Here is a 19,680-nt window from a genome sequence, read left to right as displayed (position 1 = left end):
AGAGTGAGTACATGTGGAATGAGTTGAAAAAAAAAAAGTTGATTAAAATCAATTTGGGGTTTGGGAATTTAGTGTGAAAAAGTATCTAGATAGCACAGAAGCAGCCCTGGGAGCTGGCCCTCAAGAGACCGTGTTTAATGAGAAATGGCTGGATTTTTATTCTTCTGGATGGTGTAGTTTGGAAATAATATTTGTAGTCTCTTGGGAAATACACCAGTCAAACAATTATTTCTCATGAAAGCTTTGTCTGTTGCTTCAGAAGGCACTGTTTACTTACACTGATTCTTTAAATGAGACATTTCGGTGTGAAGAGGAGATTACAATACAGACTGATACTTCTATAAAAACAGGGGAAAAAAAGATGCATTCACTGAAAATGTTAATGACTCTGCAGATCTTCCTGTTAAAATAGGATTAATTTTCTTCTTCTAGAAATAACACTCATCTTGAGTTATGTAAAATCAGCAGGTTGAGAAGAGTAAAGCAGTAAGGTATGCATAGCATATGGAATTCAGGAGGGCGTTCTCTTAAAATAAAATGGTATCATAATTTCATAGGACAGGGAAGGAAGGCTGATGTTTGCCAGAGCTTGTCTAGATTAAAAGCAGTATTTCCTGTGATTTTTTTTTTCTTTAGCTTTGTTGCTCTGGTCTTCAGTGATGTTAGTAAGAGATACTGCTTAGGGAATGTGCAATCTGCCAGACTGCAGGTAGTGGAGTCAAATTTTTCTTTTTTCTCTCGGAACTACAAAGCAGCTTTATTATGCAGAGACACCCTGTGTTCCACCTTTTAAAACAATATTTCCTAGTGTTCTGGCCTAGCTCAGTGGTTAAAGCACTTCCACGAACCACTGGAAAATTTTGCTCTATTTCAGTAGCAATGAAGGAAATGAAGGCCTCTTGTTCTGAATGAATGAATTGTATTGCTGGGCTATTGATTAGAAATACCAAGGATTCATTCCCAGAAACTCAAAAAATTCTATGGAAGCGGCTTTTATCCTCCTTGCAAAGTGCTTGAAGTAAAAATAAATTTTAAAGTAATAGGAGTATTTTATTTAAGATGTATTTTTTCTGTTAATGGCTTATGTTTAGGGAACAGTACATAGCATTTCAATAAAATCAGTTGTCCTGACATCCATGCACACACATCCCTCCCTCTTTATACACCTCCCTCTTTATACAAAGAGTAGGCTTGGGGGTGGGTGTAGCTTGGTTTGGGGTTTTGACACAAGTGTTGAATGGAAGAATCAATTAATCCTCTAAATCTGATGGGCTGCCAAGACACTGATCTGGAGAGAACAGGGAATGGAGATGTTTCATCTGTGACATTATAGTCCAAATATTTAAAGCATGATCTTTGCATTTAAGACTAATTTTTATTTAGCTAGATGGTTTCCCAGTAACAGCAGAGTGTAAGTGTTGCTTTCATAAACCAATAGCTTCATGCTGTGAGCCATCTTCTTATTTCAGAATGCAGCCTGGAACTTTGGCCTCAGCCTACAGTGACATCTGAGGAGTTTCGCATAGCAAACTACATCTGCCTCCTATTCAGTGTTTGGCATGACATTAGTGTACACATATCTCAAGTTGTTTGCTTCTGCAACTTACTTTAAAGAAGTTTGACAAGGTAATTCTAACTCAGAGGAGGAGCAGTTCAGGTAGAGGGCTCAGGGAACAAACAGCTAATCATATTTCCTTAAGGTAAACTGATGGTTAAAGAGACATAAACTACAGTTAGACACTCAGACAGAACACCTGAGATATTCCCAACAAAAGAACATTTTAGTTTTCAGGGATAGTGAACAGCACTCTTAAAATCTTTTTCTGGAGCTTGTAGCATAAAATCTGAAAAAGCATCTTGGATTTTCCAATCCTGATGATGAAGTCTTTGGTAGAAAAGGAATTTATATAGTTTTCAGTGTCTAAGTCTGCAAAAACAGAAAGAAAGAAAGAAAAAATAAATTGAACGGTTATATCACAGAAATTTTTCACTGATATTGGTTTTGGTTGATATCATGGCAATTTTATGACCATTTATCATATCAAATTAATTTTGCAAATTAACCTGTGATACTACAGAATGTGGATTATCTTAATTATGGAAATGTGGTTTCAATTACTATTCCATTATTATACCATCCTATTTATGATTTTATGGTAATAATTGCAGGGTATAATTTTCACTGATATTATCACACCCCAAGTTGCTCATTCTGCTGCACATTATTTCACAGAAGCTCTTAGGTGTACCTGCTTAGAATGTATACTGCAAGGTTAAATAGTATTTCAAAGAGAGTTTAAAAATTAAGAATGTCTAGAAATGATTAGTTGATAGTGTCTAGATGCCATGGTGATGGGCCTCTCAAAAAGGCTTCTATCATTATAATGGTAAACTTTGGTGTAAGATGGGATAGTATTACTGTTTCTCATTGTTTTTCATGGAAAATTAATTATTTAACTTGGATAAACTAATTCAGTTCATTTTCAAAGATTAACTCCTCAGTAAAACCTTCCTCAGTGCCTTCAGTTTTCTCTTTCATAGCTTGAACACAAGTCTCTGTAATTTTCTCCATCCAGGGCATGCCCACAAAAGTGAATTAAATTCTTTGCAGTTGTACTGGAGAGTGATTCCTGGAAACAGAAAATAACAACTACTAAGCAGCATTGTGCTAGTGCAGCACTGTGGTGTGTGCACAAATTATGATTTCTGGGAGGGTAAGAAAGAGTTTGATGTCTTTTGGTTTAGCCCATGACTGTGATCATGAAATAAAGATGTCACAGAGCTTTAGCTGCTGCAATATCAGCCAGTGCTTTGCAGATTTGTTCAAGTTCTGGCTTTTCTGATTTGAACACATTCCATGTTTTACTCAATTCACCTCAAAACTGCTCATTCTTTTGCACTCTTTAGTAGCCACTGAAGCTTCCTCTACCTGAATTATTTTGCTGTGAAATGTCCCAGGTTCACTAATGTTGACTGTAACAGCTTAAAAAGCCAAAACTGTTGTCACGTCATGATCCATTATGAGTGCTTGTTGTAAAGGGTCGTTATGGCTTCTCAGAAAACCTCACACAGAAGCAGCAGGGACTACATTTTTAACTGTGGGAAAGGCATGAAAGTAGTTTTGAGAACCTGAATTTGAGCAAGTAGTCCCTGGCACCAGAGGAATGCCAGTCATTTCTTGCAGCGGGCAATTAATATGCATGAGTCTAGAATCCTCTCTGGGTTTGTGTGATAAAACACCATGAAGTTGATTGGACTGCTTTTCCCTTGCAAAGTGTAGCTTCCCTTTGATTCTGAGGAAAGTCCTAACTCTGTTTGATTTTGAGGTCCTGCACAAATCCTCAGGGGAGGTAAGCAGAGGTCCCTGTACGTTGTGTCTGTCACAATTTTCTTATAACGGCTCTATTATGGATAATTCCCTGGAAGTCAGCTGTAAAGCTCAGCAGGTCCCCTTCTGATATCCTTCACATTTGGATAATTAACTGAGCTGTTTGAACAACAGAAACTTTATAATGTTCAGCAGTGGGAGTCTCGCAGCTGATCAGCTTTACCTTCATCAGCACTTGTCATTTTAACACTTGAAGGGTAATGTTTCAGGATGAATATAATCTTCAGCAGGAAAAGAAAAGATTTTAAATGTACAGGAAAATAAGGGCTTCAATAAATTTGTTATGCAGACTATAATACTCCTTGTGTTGCATTGCTCATGTACTCTGTGCTGCTGCCTTAAGAAGGATTTAGTCAACCTTGTATCTCCACAAAACAGGCTTTGCTTCATTGCAATGGAAAAACAAGTGAAGAATCCTCACAAACGCAGCCCTGACATCCTGAGAAATGGCATGCAGGAAACCTGTGTGCTGATCACAGCAGTCTTACCCACACAAAACTTAATTTGTTTTGAAACAGTAAAATTAAATAGCTTTTTATTTTTTCTTCAATTATTTTAATAGTTAAAAATTACCCAAGTACCAAGGCTCTCTGCATAGCTCAAACAAGCAAAGTTGTTGGTTTCTACTGAAATTCAGCTCTATAGGGCACTTAAGTGTGATCCTAATTGACATTTATTTATTATCCACCTGCCACATAGACTCTTTGCAATTAAGAGTGGTTCGTAAATCACAGTGCACTACTTACTGGCCTGAAAGGTTGTTGCAGTAGAAAATTACTAATTACAGTGAGATATTATTTTCAGATGGCTAAATGTAACTGGCATAAGAAATATATTTTAAAATATAGCAAAAGCAAAATATGCACAGTGGTTAGGAATATCCACATTTATTGAAGCAATTTAATAGAACTTTAATGACCTACAGTTCAACTACCAAAATAATCTTCAAAGGTTTATTCATTATTCTTAAGTCTCTGGATGCATAGAGGCCTAAAGAACATAAATATAACCTGACACAATACTGTAAGTTTAAAAAAAGAAAATTCTCTATACTGAGATAATTCATTATATCCTGGTTAAAAACATTTCCATGGATGAGTTTGTAAGAATAGGCATTGATTCCCATGAGATTCGTGCTGATGGGGTTACAGTGCACTACATTAGGTCAGGTTGGTGTTTGCCTTCTGAAGAGAATTGTTCAGCATTTGCTTCCTTTCCCCCTTGATCCCCACAGCTTGGGTAAGAGCAAGCACAACAAATGTTGTGTTATGTCAGAGTGACTGATAGCAGAGAGGCTGTTCTAAGCCATTCTTAGCACAAAATAGGCTGCTTTCTGTGAGATAAGTAGAATGCCTTTTCAGTTAAAGAGGTGCCAGTTTCTCTAGGTCTTTATGCTCCTCTGAGATGTGAACTTATTCTTTAACAATACAAGCAGTGTCTAGGCTTGTTAGCGTAGCCTCCCATGATAATATTTCTTTATCTTAATAAAGTGAAAGAATATGTAGTATAGTAAGTCACTCTACAGCCAGGTTAACTTAAATTTTTCATTAAGACAGAGGCTATTAAACTGTACCTGCACTTAGATAAAACAAAACTCAGTGTTAAGCGAATCAGGATTTCCTCTGACATCTTTCTCAAATTGCTTTACATATTCTTTTGTAATACTTAAAGAATATCTGTCTAAGTTTTACTGATCTCTTTCTTTTATATGCCTTGTGCTAGAATTGTCTCTGCAATGCACAACTCTAAACAAAAAAAAAATTGATATACTGAAAGACTTTAATCACCTACTAGAGCTCAGATAAGCCAATATTAAAACACATTTATGCACGAACAACTAATAACTAATAACTGAAAGAAATTACATGCAACTTGAGAAACCATTTCTTAATTGTTAGTCATTAAAATAAATTATGGTATAATACCCCATTTACAATGCTGAAAATAGAATACAGCAGCAGTTGTTCTGTCGATTTATCTTTCATTCTAGCTTTTTATAGCAGTTATGTTTTTGAAAATAATTTGTCCTAATCAGATGGTATTAGATTTTACCAGCTAATAGCTACACCTCCTTGCAAGTGTATCCTTATAGAGGCGTTGGTTTAAACATTAAAACTTGCACTTACTAGAGCTAATTAAATGTTATTGTAGTGAATATAAGGAGCTGTTTCTGTGGTTGAAACAATCTGCAGATCTATAGATCCTTACAATTGCATTGCTATCTACAGCTTTATTTATTGTAAGCCATACAGGATTATTATAGAGAGATGATGTGGAAAAAAAATAATTGAACACAGACATAAGGTAAAGAGGAAATACTTTGTTATTATTGTAGTGAAGGTTCAGCTCATTCAGTGAATGTGGGTTTTGAATCAGCTGTAGGGGATCTCAGTCCTGCTCTTGTGCATTTTCAGCTGGATGCCTCACCTGGAACTGGGGACACCTGGACCTAAAGGAGGAGAGAAAACCACCAAAGCCTGGAGCATGCTGATCATGCACAGCTCCCAAATAGTGTGAGTCCTTTAAGACTTGGCCTGATTGATGTGAAGCTTTTGCTTGAATTCACTAACTCACAAGGACTCCAATATAAAACAAGTTCTGGTTTTCTTGCAATCCAGTCACAATTTACCACTTCCTTTCTTTGTTGTTAAGCCAATGTCTCAGGTGCCAACACCATAAGCATGCAGGAAAAAAAATCATTTAAATCTGAAATTAAATAAATAATTTCAATTATATTATCTATTTTTCAATAATATTATTCTAACCTTGTTTTATCTTTCTTATGGTTTAATTCTCAATTTAGTTAATTCCATTGTCTCAGGATGGTTCTATAAAGGATAATTACAAGCTTAAGTTATGGAGATGTCTACTCTGTGGAGTGGAATCAGAGAATTTTCAGAAGTGACATCAGGCATCTCATCAGAGATGACAAAAAATATGACTGAAAATCTTCCAATGCTTATAGCTAAGCTTCTCCTTCATTAGACTTATTTATGTTTATTAGGTACCATTTGGCACCTACAGGAATGGCTATTAAGTTGTTCTAATGGGTTTCCAAAACAGCTGCTCTATGAGTGGAGCTGAGGACGTTGGAAGAAGCTTGCTGTCCTCTGCTCCTCCTTTTCCATGATCTCTGCTTATTACAGGCATGATTGCACTACTAACTCTGCCCTGCACAGCATTGACTTTGGGGGCTAATAAATGTTTTTGTGTTTTCACCCCAGCTTTAAATATTTGTCTCTGCTGGCCTATGAAAAAGTGCGTGCCCTTCAGGAATGTGTGGCATACAAATAATTAGTGCTTGTCAAGGGAGGGAAAAGGAGAAAGGTGAGAAATGCAGTGCACATCTAAAATGAAATTCAGGGTCAGAGACATTTGGATAAAAACCCAGAAATGTAAAAGTTACAAAATAATTTCTATTTTCACTGACATTGTAAACTAGAATCTGCCTCTTGTTTCTGCTTTTTTGGAGGAGACTGTATTACTCAACTGTGCAAGTAAATTTTTTAGGTTGCACTTTAGAGACTTAATACAGTAGAATATCTATCTCTTTTATTCACTTATTGTTTCTCTGAGGGGTTGCTACAAAAGGAAGCAAAAATCCTTTATACCAGAAACTCTCTGTCATATGAGTAATCTCCTTCCATCCATAGTACTACTTTACAGGCTGAAATAAAAAGTAGATAAAAAGAGTTGGTACCATTAGATGAACCCTCTCAATCTCTTTTTTTTCCTGGGGAAAGGGAACTGGGGGAAGAAGGTCATAGTTGTTTATTTTAGAAGTTATTAAAACCTTGTTTTATTTGTGTTCGGTACAGATTAATGAGACTTCAAAGTTTGGAAGCCTGGAAAGAAAAGGAGGAGGTGGGAAAAATACAGGCAAGAAATAGAGAAGAAATGAAGTAAAATAGAGAGGAATATACTAAGAAGATGAGGTAAAAAAAAAAATGTTATGAGTGCGTCTATGTCAGTGTGAATTATTAAAACACTTCTCTCTCTTCTCAGAATTATTGCCGAACTTTCTGTTAATGAATACATTCCACTACTGAAATGTACGAATTATCATAATGAAGAATTAAGGCTGATCTCCAGCTGCACCATTCCTGGTGCCAAAGTGCCTGGTATGCACTTAAGTTACACTAAATCTTTGCTATTTTTCCCACAAATTTGATATGTCATGCAGTGCATTGCATAAGACAAAGATCACAGGATTGTTGAGGTTCATCATCCTAAATGACTTCCACTGCTATATTTGCACAATTCTTTTTTATTCATTATTATATTGCTATTCCTTTCAAAGTGATTGAGGCTGGAACTATGATGTTCCCAGTAAATTTAAATATCCGACCTGAGACACACATGATCTGAATTTTTGGGCATGCCATGCCCTGCTAACGAGCTTTCAGCTACATCTGGTTTTCTGGGCAGGTAGGACTCCTGTCTTTTCTGTTTGAGATACAGACTGCATTTCTTTGAGTACAAAATGCAATATAGGCAGCCTCCTTCTACATCTGATCATGGTCCATCTGCTGAGCACATACCGAGTTCCCAATTACAAAGGCTGCCCAAAACATAACTTTGGCTCCATATCACCTCCCTGTTGCTTCTGCAAGCAGTCAGAAAATAAACTACTGTACATAAGGCTGTGGAGGAGTTCTCTCTTTTTCCTCTCTTTTGGTGAGAAGTTCCCTGCTTCTCCAAGGAGGGAAGTGGTCGATGGCAGGTCCTCAGTTCTAAAAAACTGCCTACCGAGCTGGGCAAACACTGTTTTAGCAAAGTCAGTATTTTGACTTTCATCTACTCAGAATACAAATGTTTTTGACTCGGTTCTAGCTATTGGCCTTTAGATCTTTAGAAAACCAGACTTCAAACCTCTGAAGCAGAGTAACGTAAAAGGAGGCATTTGAAGTAGCCACTAGAGGAAAAGTGGGATTTAAATTAATTCCCTGAACCAAAGAAAAAGCATACAACAGAAAGAAGGCATTTTACACACATTCACACACATATTTTTTATTATTGCTATCTAACCAGAAGTTAGTTCTTTCCCTTTCTTGATAACTAAGGCAAAAATGCTATCCCAACACCTTATTCCTCTAGCTCATCACACTGCTGTGTCCTATTTCTTCAGCTGCTCCATTCGGGTCAGAGATAGAAAATAATCTGTTTTTCATTGCATTGACAAGTTGTCATTCAGTTCCTGCGGTGAATGGTTGCATGATGCCAGTTTAAGAGGTAAGGAAATGTTTACATTTCTATTTACTTTAATTGAATATGTTAAATTATTAGACTCATTTCAAGACAAATAAAACCCAGATTCCAGTCCAGAAAAAAAAAAGCGTTTCAAAATCACGTGTTATCCATATACAGATTTAATTGCTGCAGAAATGAGATTGAACAGGTATCTGCAGCCTTATCTTCAGCCCTGTGCCTCCATAGCCTCTACAGCACTAAACAAAGTGTTCAAAATATCATTTTTAAAGCTAGAATTTGCTTTTTTTGACATTAGGTTGCAAGCAGCATTTTGTAGAGCAGCTAAAAGGAAACCACAGGAAACAGCATTCCTTGCTTTTGCAGCCCTTGGGTTGAAAGGGAAGAAAATATTTGACCTCTTCTTTACAGTTTTTATTGCTGCTAGAGAAACATTCTGTATCTGTTAAATATATGGCATTAATCTAGACAGAAAACCAGCTTGGAGAAAGTAAAATGCAGGCTTTTCCTTTCTTTTTAACGTATTCTTATGGCCTATTTACTGTGTAACCAGTAGATACTTTGCCAAGTTAGGATTAGGATAGAAAAATTAAGTGAAACCGAAGACCAAGAGCTTATTAAAGTAAGAACTTGGCTAGTACCTCTCCAGGGAGCTGCAAAGTATTACTAAGCTATAGATGATGCAGAAAGGATAAGAATCCTTAAGGAAAACATCTACTTGCTTGAATAAAAAGGGCAATTGGTTGGGGGAGTAGGAATATTGAAACCATAGTACAGTATGAAGTACAGTATAACTCAATTTGTACTGCAGCTATAAGCTATTATTAAAGGAAATCTAAATTGTATTCTCACTTTTGTATTTCACTGTAAAATCACTTTCTGTCCATCCAAAAAACCAAACCAACCAACCAAACCGAAAAACTGCCAAAGAGCCAAGCAAATAAAAATCCCCTCCAAAAAACAAACAACAAAAAACAAACAACAATAGCCAAAACCAAAACCAAAAAAACACCACCAAATAAAAATCAACCTTACTACATGATTTTGATATTATACTGGTGCCACTTTTTCACACCCCCTTGGCAATTGGAGCTGGCAGAGCAGAGGTGGTAATTTCACACTTGCCATCTGCAAGCATTTCCCCTTTAATAATGGAGAAATTCTGGTAGTTAGAATGCACTGAGCTCACATTATCAGCTCTTCTGTTGGTAGGTTCTGCAATCTTCCACAGAACAGGAGTGGAGCTTTCTTCCCCTCCTACTGCACATTCTTTTTTCTGTGGGCGCTCTTCCACACACAAATCTTTCTCCTGCTGCTTAACAGAGACTGTTTCCATAAAAAACACCTTTTTTTTTTTTCTTTAAATGATGTGTTAGTGGAAAGGTAAGCACACAAAAAAGAAAAATCACACTCTTCTCTAATCTTACTGCAATAGGCCTTTAAGTGCTTTTATAATTTCAATGCTGAAAAACAAATGTTAATATTACAGTAACCTGAGTTTAACCTCAGAACACTGCTGTAAGGGGCAAATATATCATTATCTCCATTTACCAGTGGTAGCCTGAAGCATAGATAGATTTTTGTGTGTCTGGCCCAAGGTCATGCAGCAATGCTTTAGCAGAAGTATAATTAGATGCAAGATCTCCCGAGTTCTAGTCTAATATTTAATAGCTGTCCTTTCTGTGCTCTTAATGGTAATGGGAGGCATTTATACTTACCTAGGAGAACACTAGCCTGAAGAAATGGTTCTTTTCCAAGAATGGCAGAAAAGAATTTTGTACTGTCTGTGATGGCTTTTCTTGACCTCAGCACACAGTTAGCTAAATTTGTCTGGGTTTAAACTCAGTAATGAAAAAATGAAAGAGGTTACAAAGTGCAATTCAGCAGTGCCACTACAGTTAGCATTGTGAGGTTCCAGCTTGCTGTTGCTTCGGTGTTCTGAGCTATAGATATTCTGTTTAAAAATAGAGAGGAATTTTTTCCTGCTGTTTTTGGTTGCTGGCCTTTTATCAGTCCATTTTACCAATAAAAAGTCAAGCTGGTCACTGGTGGTGTACCCATCAACAATGGGTATACTTTCTGCAGTCACCTAATTTTCTTCTGGGCTGCAAAAGGTAAAACGCCTTCTTGCTCTTCTCTAAGCTAAGAGAGAAGAGAAACACAATTAGTCAGTGTCAGAAAGATGTGGCAATAGATGAGATCAGAGAAGGAGATTTGTTCATTCTTTTTCCCTTGTTTTCTGTTGTTAATATTATTTGTTTGTCTGTTTTCTGTAGCAGAGCAGTGCTACCAAGGCCTCTGTTCTGCCAGAACTGGCAGGGCACAGGGGGGCACTTCACCCACTTACTTCACTTATTTTACCTCCAGGTGGTCTCGCTATGGGCTGAACTACAACTTTCAAAGCTCAAATATGTGGTTTTAGTACTGATCCTTCTGATGCCTGTATTCTTCATAAAAATGCACATTTTGTGTGCCAAAGATGTACATACAGGGATGTTGCAAAAGGATTCAGAACTTCAATCAAAATTTTATGGGAAAAATAAAATCAGTCTTGGAGGGGCAAAATACTTCTTTGAAGCCTCACTAAGTTACTTAAAATAAAACAACTGTGAAGTCTCTGTACATCACAGAAATATCTTTGCATTGCAATAGATTATCAGCTTCATGGAAATTAGGTCTTTTATTCAAACACAGCGAGGGATGCAGTTCCACTAGTGACATGAGCATAAAAACATCTGTGTAAGATCTTTCTGAGATGTGAGGCACTATTAAATGGTGGGTTTGTTGTTGATTTTTTATACTTTTCCATTGTTCCAGTGCCACATTACTAAATTTAAGTTCACTGCTATTCTAAAATGTCTCTCTTCATGAAATTTAGCAATGGTGACAAAGACGGGACCAAGCTCTTCACATAAGACATATGTTATAAACCAAATACAGGTTGTTATAACCTACTTGCTAATAAAACTCCACAGGAAAAAAAGGTGAATGACACACTTTATTTGTCCTTGCTGAAACAAGAAAAGACATAATTCTTTAGCAGAGTAATGTCACCCAATAGATGGCAGCAGCATCTTTATAATGAAATACTTTTTTAGCAAGTACAGAGATATTTGAGGTGAATTTCAGCTTCTTCCTGCCAGTTGACAAAAGAAATATGGTACTTTTTCTTTTAAGAGGTAGGATTATAGGAAAACATAGAAAAGTGCATTTTTTCTAATGGACTTTCATCAGTTCTACTTAATACAATCAAAATTTCATTCGCTGGGAGCGTTGCTATTTACACTAATCAAGAGGAAAAGATGTAGGTTGGATGGTTCCAAATGGTCATTGATTCCTGACTGCAAAAGGCCTTGTTTCTTTTTATTGAACAAAAGCTGAAAGAGGAAATCTCAGCCCTATGAGGAGAGTTAGGAATATGTCTGCACACAATTCACATGCATGTGAATGCACATGGGTGTGCACATACACAAATGTACAGTCTTCAAACTGTCAATGGCCCAAAAAAATTGTAGGAAAAAACCATTTTACAATATGCTGTTGTTGCATAACTTTTATTTAAGAAAGAAAGATGAATAGTTCTGTATATGAATGCATGTTGTCATGCTAGGAAATATGAATCTACATAGACAAAGATGAAAACTAAAAACATGAACATGTCAAGATCAAATATAACTCCATTCACAAATAATTCATATATTTGACAACAATTGTTTCCTAATTTAGAAGAAAACTGAATGTTAAGGGACTGAATTTCAAATTTTGTTTTCAGAAAATACTTCAAACTCATTGTCCATTCTGAATGCCAACACTGTTATATTTGGAGCAAAAAAGATAGCCTGTTTATGATGTAAAATAAAAGGTTGCTGATCACTTTCAGAATAATCTCCTCTTTCTCAGTTTGAAAATATCATTAATTAATTAGATACCTATTTACCAGATGTAAATATTATAGGTGCTTGTGAAAATAACAGAATGTGGTCACCAGAATCACCTCACACACATAGACCAGAGTGTTGTTATTTTCTCAGCAGTAACAGGACTGTTTAAGGTAGACTGTCATTAAAATAATCCTGCTTACACTTCTAAAAAATACGCTGCATATCTTTACATGTTTCCTTATGGTTTCTAGAATAAATTGGCATTTGTTTAAAGATGGTAAAATAAATGAAACTTTAATTTGAAAATTATGTAACTCTCTATTAGAAGAACAAAGCTTTGTCTTCAGCATATCCTGTGACATTTTATGTCCTTCCCCCACTAAAATACCTTGACTTTCGACAAGGCACTTCGCATTAAGCAGAGAAACCCCTATGCACCCATAATTACGGACAGTTGTTAATTATTGTAAGCAGTGCATGATTTTGGGATAATTAAAACTGTGAAATACATTCTGCAATACTGTTCTTATTTGAAAGAGGAATTTTGAAATTAGGATAATTAAGGTGAAAATATCATAACCTCCTCTCTTATTGACAAGTTAAACTTCATAAAGTGAGAGTTGGCTGAATTCTCTGTTCTTTTGAAATATTCTCTAAAAGATGGTGAGTTATAGTTCAGACTGATGCTTGATGTCTAATTAGTTATGTATGGAATTGCTGTGCAATGATTGTAGCAACACCTAAACTAATAGCAGGTATATGTTATATTATTAACTTTTGAATATAAGCATAGGAAATTGAGCGGGCAATCGGGAGGAAAATGAAATTAGGATTTGTGAAATTTTAAAAATGTGTGGTAGGGAACCTAATGACTGTTCATTTTCTATGGCCATCTTCTATGAAAAATTACTAATTACTGATGGTGAAATTACTAATAAGTAGTTGAAATAGTAGAGCAAAATAAGAGCTTTCATACAGGAGGAAACTACAGTTCTTTAAGGAAAGAAAGGGCAGGACATGAGCAGATGCACGTGGGGACTGTTTGCAGATGTCCTTGCCTGGTTGTATCGCCTCCCCAAGAGGTCCTTAAATGAAGAGAACACAGAAAATAGTAAACCCCCATTTTTTCTCAGTTCAAGGTCTGCACCTTCATTGATGAATCTTCTAGACAGGATGTAGCATTATATTTGTGTAAAAAAAAAAAAAAAAAGTGAGAGTAATTGCTTTGCTTGGCACTGATCCCACCAAATTTTGAGTACTTAATTGAAGATACTAATTAGCAGTGTAGTTGTCCTAGGTTCTTGTATAAATCAATAGAGAGAAGCTTCTGGAGGGCAATGCAGGCCTTCCATGAACTCAGCCACTGCAGGATAAACAGCCTTTCTCCACTAAGTCTTAATCATCTTTTTACCAACAAATGGTTGTTATCTTGTTTCACATTATAGGGGTGAGGGTAGACAATTATTTTTGAAAACCAGACTCTTAAAGTGGTTCATTTTTTTTTTTTTTTTGTGCCATGGCAGAATTTTTTATTTCCTATGTCTGCCTTTTCTACCATTCTTTACATTGACCTGCACTTAATGTTTGGGGGAATGCACAGGAATCAAAACTCTGATTCAGAATGTGATTTCCAAGGAGGGGAAAAAAAAAAAAGAATGTAAAAAAATTGTTACGGTCTGTTAAAATATCTGAAGAAGTCCAGTCTTTTCTTGAAGATCTTTAAACAGTGGCATGAAAGGTAATGGATACCTACTCTCTGCCTTGAACTGAACTCTCATAGTATTCCTTAAAGTATTGTGTATTTCTCCTTGTTTTTCTAGGGATCTTGTCATTCTAGGTTTTATTATGAACACTGAATTCTCTCTCCCATTCCCAAACATAACTTCACTGCACATAATGACCTGTGATGGTTTCATTTGCTATTTTTGAGCAGTTGCTTTACTCATTTCTTGCGTTCCCTACTTCAAATTCCCTGCTGGTATCAAAGCCCAGAGAGTCTTAGACCTGAAGACTGGAACTACAGACAGACTTGACAAGATACTGACATGCATCTCAGCTGAATGTTCAGCTGGTGAGATCACAAATTTTCTGTTCCCCGCCTTTAGCACTGAAAAAGTAGTGCTTTAGTTTTAATGTGAGGGTTTCAAATTGGTTGGACCAGGCTGGACTTTCACTCTCAGGCCTGGCTCAGGTTGCTTGAAGTGGTTCAGGCACATCTTTTCCCTTAACAAAAGAAACAGAACATTATTTTTAGGTGCCTGAAGGGTTGGCTGTCTGAGTCACGAGCCAACCCATGTAATCAGCTTCAGAACTTAGTAGCATTCAGGTGAACAGGGATGCAGGTTGCAGGATAAAAGAAAGTCAGATGCACATAACAGCTCACTTTGGCTCTGCAATCAGACTTGTATTTATTATTTCTCAGGATGTCGTAGTCTGGTATTTATAAAATTTAAATATTAATTTTAGAAGTCTTAATTAAAGCAACCAGAATAGTTCTGCTCAAAATACTCCCAAAAATAACATAGCAAGAAGCTATTAGCAATTTACCTGATTGAGGAACAGGTAGAGGTTTAATTAGAAATGGAAAATACAGTTTGTTCCTATTTACATACTAAGTAGGAAAGGAATTTGTTCATTTGGGGGAAGTTTTTACTTGTTTTTCATTATTGAAATAATAGGTTATCAACAAACTCACAAAAAAAAATGTTCAATGGATGAAGAAAAACATATGATTTGCATTGCTATATTCTGAATTCTTGTCTATTTTGTTTATCTGTAAATATCAGGTAAACAGATTGCGGTATGTAAACAAAGTCTTTTTACAGTCATCCTCTTTTTGATACATGAAAATAACATGATGTACTAATTTGCTTCTCAATGGAAATCTAATTTTAATCACGTCCTTCACTGGCAAGTAAATACTTTGTAGTTTTCTATTTTTTTCCCAAACATTGGTTGTGCAGTGAAATTCCAGTGGGATTTCCTGTCCTCCCATGGCTGCTGTGGAGCTCTCCATACTGACTCCCAACAGCAACCCGACTGAAATGTTTTGCTCCTAGTTTCAATGTTATTACTAGCAGCACCAGTCCAGAAGACTGTGTTATCCATAAATGCATAAATAATAAGGTTCATTGATAATTACTGTGGAATGGAAAGCCTGCAGTTGTGATCTGATCAGACTGGGCCAGGTCTCATAGATCCTGCTGAGTAGACATCACATTATGAGTAGATCAAACAAAACAAGAATGTCTGCTCCACATTTAATGAGAGTAGTATAAAATTAAAATAATTTGTTCTGCATCCCAGAGAAAAACACTTCTTGGTTTTTAACTATGCAGTTTCAGTTAATTCAGATATTTTCCCTCCTTCATGCCCTACATTGAATTTAGTCATTTTCTTCTTGTGTTTAAGAAGTACAGAACACGAGTTCTTGTTTTCTTTCTCTTCTTTTCCCCTTTTCTTTCTCCACCCTGCCCCAGTTTTCAGGATTTACCTTTCCGAATGTCATTCACAACCCAATGACCCTTTCTTTTAGTAACCAAAGTTATTATATGTCTGAGCTGGTGTGAGAATTGTTACAATACTTCCCATTAGTCTTAATTTACATTTGATGGATATAGGGAATCTGGTTTTTATTATAAAAACCTTGTATCCATCTATCCAGTGTAGATGTTTGTAGTACAGTGGAGAGAACACTGAGAAATACTTTAAAAATTGGTGTTCGGTGCTCTCTCAAAAAAATGCATATTTACTTGTACTGTCCAAAGAGAAACTCTGCTTGAAGGAAAATGGTTTATTATTCCGAGAGAATTTTCTGTTTAAAAGATTCAGTACAGTGGGCTTGAGGGTAGGAAAAAAGAAGACCAAGCAGATTAAATTCTTTGTAGCTTGGCAATATTATTATTTTCCTGAGATTGGGATTCAGGCAGTAGTTTGTACTGGGAAGTAATCACTACATGCAAGGTAAAATAAGGCTTGCAGAATGTGAGAGAAAACAGTGAGTGGGGGACACTGGAAACTGGAAAACTGAGGTTCATTCTTCGAAATTAAATCAGCTTCTTTGTGTGCCAGCAATAGACAGCTGGGCTTTTGCATTGCTTTTGTTCATCATGGCCATAAATTTTCTTCTCAGCATGACATGTTTGGTGGATCTTAGTGGTTGAGTCTCTCCATGAATGAACAATTTCTGATTAAAACATTTAACTGGAGAGTTTCTTGCTGGCTGAAGACACTAGAGGGAGTTACTTCAGAGCTGTACAGCATCAGTGTACAACCCAGAAACCTTGATCATGCTCTTCCCTTAAAAGAACTGTGGTCACTTTTTTTTTTTTTTTTTTTTTTTTCTTTTTTTTTTTTCTTTTTTTTTTTTTCTGCAGCTGAATTAATCAGCGAAGATGCAGTGGAAATGGTGACAGTAAATTGCATAAGCTATGTGTTGCCCCAAGCCTGGTCTAAATTAATCTTCCCTGAGCTGTGTGTCCTGAATTTAGATCATCATACTGGCCTTTCCTGTAAATATTGTAGAAAATGTAGAATACAAATACCGTGTGATATACAGCATCAAAATAAATGATCTGTTGCCTCATCTTTAACACCAAACTTGCCTCATAAAATGTGAAGGAGGCTTTCATGCTTTTGGAAATGTCTTCTAATGATCCCTCGTAAATTAATCCCTCTTTCTGGAAGTAGAAACCATGTGAACATTGGTGATTGCCATCAAAAAGTGGTGTGCTGTACAGTTTACATCACTGGCCAGAAAATCGGATCAGGACTGACAAAGCTGCATCTGTTACCAAGATTAGTTTACAAAGCTCTCACTTAGGGTAGGTTTCTATTTTATACAGGTGTTGAAACAATTCAGCAATGAAAATGGAGTAAATATACCATCAAAAATAAAAAAAGAAATAGTCACCAAAACCCAAATGGCTTTCCCTGACAGTGCTGAATGTACCATCTGTTTCCATTGCATTATAAATTTATATAGAAAATTGCTATGCAATGCTATTTCTGGGTAGCTTCTCATTTGCATCTGCTTTTGTTACAAAATGGGCCCAACTGAAAACCATCAGGCTGAAACCCACTGGACTTTGGAAGGAAGCATTCAAACCAGCCTGGGGTGTTTCAGCCTGAGCCTGGATCCACAGCTAAGTGGTGCAGCTGCCCACACGTGTATCCCATGTCAAAACACAGCCCCGCATCCAGGCACCACACGGCTCCTCAGATGTTCAGGCTCCTGGTCCAAACTGTCCACTTTTATTTAGCACTCTGGCAATTGGCTCGTTATGATGGCACAAGGCTTACCACCTAGCTATGTTAAATAACCATAAAATCGTTTGACTTGGGTAGCCAATGTGTAGGAGAAGAGATAAGGACAGTTCCAAAGAGTACCAAGAGTACAAACTCGGTTTTCTTCGATTTATTCCGTGCAGTACAACTAAATCACTGGAATACAGCAGGATAACCATTTGCCGTGGCCATGATTGTGATTAATCTCAATGTAAATCACCATCCAAAGCAACCTTTCCTCATGTGGCTGGAGGAAACTGAGTTACAGCTTTCTAACCCTGTGTAGTAGTCCAAATCACTTGCAGGCAGAAATGGAAAAGCCAGAGAGCTTGTCAAATCTATGTTGGTGACATATTGTCTCTGTTGGACTCAGTGCTGGGCAAGAACAGATGTAAATGAGACTCCTCCCTGACATCCACTTCGTTCCTTGCATTATCAGTTTTGGATAGGTTTAAAAAACAAAAGATGCAGAGCCAGCTCCAAAACGTAGGTGTCTGTGTTGGATATGTCTGTCCCCATGAGGAGATGTATTTGTAGAGCAAGCATTTTCATGATTTTTCTTCACTGGACAAGGATCTTTGGATGTCTACTTTTTACTGAAAAAGCAACAACTATATTTCCCGTCCTCTAATTAAACTGAAATAAGATTTTTTATTTGGTTTAATTTTCTTCATTCATTATTAACTTTATGGGCTTCTGAAATGAAGAGGAGGGAGAATTTAGCAAAGATTGAATTTGCTCAAAGAAAGTTCTTGCTGTATTATTTGCACATGCTGTTGTGTAGGGGTGCTAGAATCAGTGTGAATGCAAAGCTGCCTATGCTGTCTATTTGTATTTTTGGCACTTAGAAATTTTTTTTCAAAGATACAATAGAGTCAACATTGAACCCCTCTCACATTTGTGGGGTGCAAAGGATTGTTTGCAAAATTGCTGAGTGACATGGCAATGATATCCACACCTCTGCAGACCAGTAGGAAATGTAATTTTGACAGCAGGCTGGTGATGTACATGGGATGTGGGCTCCTGCTGGCTTACCAGAAGAAAATTTGAATCCATCGTTCCGTGTTCTGGGCTTAAACAGAAGCCTGGGCATTAGACCCCACTTGTGTCTCCAAGGTGGGCAAGACAAGCAAGGAAATGTTCATTTGTCATTCCCATGTTCTCCATCTTGTATCCAAGTAGACCTTAAACACCTGGGTTCTAGGTTGTAATGCTGCATTTTACGTCATAATGTGAAAATCCAGATAAATACATAAATAACAGATATTTGAAATTCACTCCTTTACATTCAGTAAAAGATCCTAGTGATTTCTCTTTATTAGTTGTTGATAAATTGAAATTTTTCCTTGTAAAATTCTCAACCTGTCGATCAAGCAACTACTTTTTAACATTTTGAGGCCATATTCACCAAAAATTTGGTATTAATGGATATACATTTTTTTTCTTTACATTACCAGGCTGTGCTGATAGGTTTCCAGAGAAGGAGGAGATCAAAATTAATATCTTCATTGAGAAACTGCAGAATTAAACCTGCTATGCATTTACTCCAAAGAACCTGAAAGTATAGAAGGCAGTGAATCTGGAAGCAGGAGTATGGTGAATACAAGGTAAAATCAGCATTTTTGTAGATATGTAACGTTACAAATTATTGTAGATAAATTGGTAGCATAATTTAGCCACAGGTTTGTGACAATATAAGGGACCTCAGCTGTTTGACTGAAGGCTGTAATCCCAAATGGTGCTGAAACAGCTGTTGATTTTAATGTTTCTTATGTGTAGCTGGGTCACTGTCAGCTTTTACACCACGCTGCACGTGTACATTCTGGAACTCGTGCTTTATAGTCTGCCTTCTGGACAGTATAAATGTATGGCAGCATCAGTTTCAGACTCTTTAAAGTCTATGATATATATTCCTCT

General features: G+C 36.6%; 1 long non-coding RNA gene across 1 annotated transcript; it reads left to right on the top strand.

Moving 5' to 3' along the window:
* Positions 1–2,588: 2,588 nt before the first annotated feature.
* LOC136290731 (uncharacterized) lies at positions 2,589–19,297 on the top strand. Its single transcript, XR_010721351.1, has 5 exons — positions 2,589–2,714; positions 5,803–5,901; positions 7,207–7,323; positions 8,517–8,620; positions 19,221–19,297. It is a non-coding gene; the product is annotated as an uncharacterized lncRNA (long non-coding RNA).
* Positions 19,298–19,680: the final 383 nt, after the last annotated feature.

Source organism: Chamaea fasciata, unplaced genomic scaffold (assembly GCF_029207755.1).
Source record: "Chamaea fasciata isolate MVZ Bird 193981 ecotype frontalis unplaced genomic scaffold, bChaFas1.0.hap1 SCAF_6, whole genome shotgun sequence".
In the NCBI taxonomy this organism is placed as follows: domain Eukaryota; kingdom Metazoa; phylum Chordata; class Aves; order Passeriformes; family Sylviidae; genus Chamaea; species Chamaea fasciata.
The sequence above is the reverse complement of the archived record's forward strand: the minus strand, read 5'-3'. Positions and strand labels throughout refer to the sequence as shown.